Source organism: Hemitrygon akajei, chromosome 4 (assembly GCF_048418815.1).
Source record: "Hemitrygon akajei chromosome 4, sHemAka1.3, whole genome shotgun sequence".
Lineage (NCBI taxonomy): Eukaryota > Metazoa > Chordata > Chondrichthyes > Myliobatiformes > Dasyatidae > Hemitrygon > Hemitrygon akajei.
The window spans coordinates 105,493,754-105,496,145 of NC_133127.1; the positions used below are offsets into that span (position 1 = coordinate 105,493,754).

The 2,392-nt window shown below is 44.5% G+C and overlaps 1 long non-coding RNA gene across 1 annotated transcript; it reads right to left on the reverse strand.

The window, feature by feature from the left end:
- Nucleotides 1–722: 722 nt before the first annotated feature.
- On the reverse strand, nucleotides 723–2,082 carry LOC140725946 (uncharacterized). The gene is made up of 3 exons (XR_012098540.1): nucleotides 2,025–2,082; nucleotides 1,795–1,894; nucleotides 723–1,077 (listed from the first exon to the last, which is right to left on the reverse strand). It is a non-coding gene; the product is annotated as an uncharacterized lncRNA (long non-coding RNA).
- Nucleotides 2,083–2,392: the final 310 nt, after the last annotated feature.

Sequence of the window (2,392 nt, forward strand, 5' to 3'; positions counted from 1 at the left end):
GTCTCCATTGTCCCTTATCATTGATTGGTAGAATTAATACTATTAAGATAATTATTTTACCCAAATTTCTGTATCTATTTCAGGCGGTACCAATCTTCATTTCTAAATCCTTTTTCGATATTATTGATTCTAAAATTTCTTCATGTATATGGCAGAATAAAAATCCTAGGTTAAGAAAGAAATATTTACAGAAATCAAAAAAGGATGGCGATTTGGCAATGCCGAGCTTAAGATTCTATTACTGAAAAATTACCATTCGATATTTAACGTTCTGGTCACAAGATCTGGATGAAATTCAATGACCACGATAGGTAAACCTCGAGTGCCAGTCTGTACAAGGGTTCTCATTGGCTTTTATTTTAGGTGTCTTGCTTCCCTTTGCACTTACTAAATTGAATAAACAAATGACTAAGCCAATAACTAAACATACAATATGAATATGGTTTCAATTTTGTAAATTTTTGGACTGAATAAATTTATCCTATCAAGTCCTATTATATCTATTTTTTTCTTCCAACCATTCATAACTGATCAAGCTTTTCTTTTATGGAAAATGAAGGGTATAACATGTTTTCGTGATTTATTCATGGATAACTGTCTCATGTCTTTTGAACTGTTGTCTAATAAATACAATTTGCATAGATCACATTTTTTCAGTTATTTACAAATTAGAAAATTTTTGAAAGTTATTTTACCTACGTTTCCGATACCACATCAAACTGAAATTACAGAAAACTTTTAGGTTTAAACCCCTATCAGAAGAGTTTAATAGCAATTATTTATGATCTGATTGCGAAAATACGTCTAGGTACTTCTGATAAAATTATGAATGAGAAAGAGAACTTCAAGTTTCTCTGATCTTCCGATTTTCTTTTTCCAGCACTTTCTGCTTCTCGTGTCCCACGTGATGCCCCCTTTCACTATTTCCACTCTTCAAGACATAGCAATCAAAGAAACAACTCACTTTAACAAGTGTGATGTAACTCTTTCCAAAAATATCCATGAAGGTCGGCTGACATGTCGCTTTCCTCAACATTCCTCTGATATCTCTCAGATGTTACACATTCGTGATGTTTTCTAGATGCAATAATTGAAAACATTTGTTGCAAATGAGACTCAACTGAGGTCAGTTAATTTAAAGCAACATAGCAATCTGTCAAAATGGGGTCATTGAGAGTGGACTCAAATCCAAGACACAGACACTGAACTACCAGAAACAGGACCAGGCGTGAGAAGGAGGCAAGGAAAGTGGAAAAGAAAGGACGCTGGACATGACACAGGCCCTGGACGAGACAAGGATACAGGGCCTGGGCTAGGACATGACAAGGATAGCAGAACCAGGACATGGAACTGGGAACTAGGAGCCTGGGCTTGCACTCCGAGCCAGAGACAGGACAAGGACCCAAAGCCTAGGACTTGACTCGGGCTCGGGCTCCAGAACCAGGCGAAGACAAGACGTGGCTACAGGACGAGGTGAGGTACAGGACTGGACGTGAGACTCCTGGACAGGACAAGGGAACCCCAGCACAGGATGAGGGAATCCCAGCACCGGGCTGTGCAAGGTACTCCAGGGCTGGGCGAGGGACATCGACAAGACGAGAACACAGAGCCTTGGTCGAGAGAGAACAGGAACGCAAAACACAGAACCTTGGTCGAGGGAGAGACAGGAACGTGGAACACAGAGCCGGGACCCCTCCTTGGATACAGGACGTAGGGCTGACACTCATTACACAGAACACTGAACACGAGGAGACAGTTCCCAATGCTAGGTAGCAGCAAAACGGATGGGCCTACCTAGGGAAGGCGTGGACACGGACAAACAGTTCCAAATAGGTCGAGGCTCCAGACAGAGGCAAGGCGAGGCAAGGCTCCAGACACAGGTTGCAGGGCAAGGCTTCGGAGGGAAGAAAGGGAACAGTCCAGGCTCAGGCTAATGGCAATGATGGCCTGACTTAACCAACAGAGTCAAGGACCGGGAGAGACAGATCCCACCGTAGGGTACCGACAAGGACAGCCTGACTTACCCCATGGACGTGAGGACAGGATACCCACACAGAGACAAGAACAGGATACTGACGAGACAAACCCACAACCACCCTCGAACGCAGGGCCACTTATATTCCCGGCCCCAAGACGAGAATCAGGTGCCTACGATTAAGCCCAAATGAGATAAGGGACAGACGGAAGACCCGGAGTCTGGAGTCCATGGACCGGACCGTGAGACAGAATGCGGATTTCATGGACCGGACCATGACAGTACCACCCCTCCCCCTCTGTGGGAGCCTCTGGGCGACCTAACAGGCTCTCCAGGATTAAGGACGACCTGGGGGGGGGGGTGTGCGTTATTCAATAAGGAGGGAACCCAGGATGACGAGAATTAGACAACAGTGTC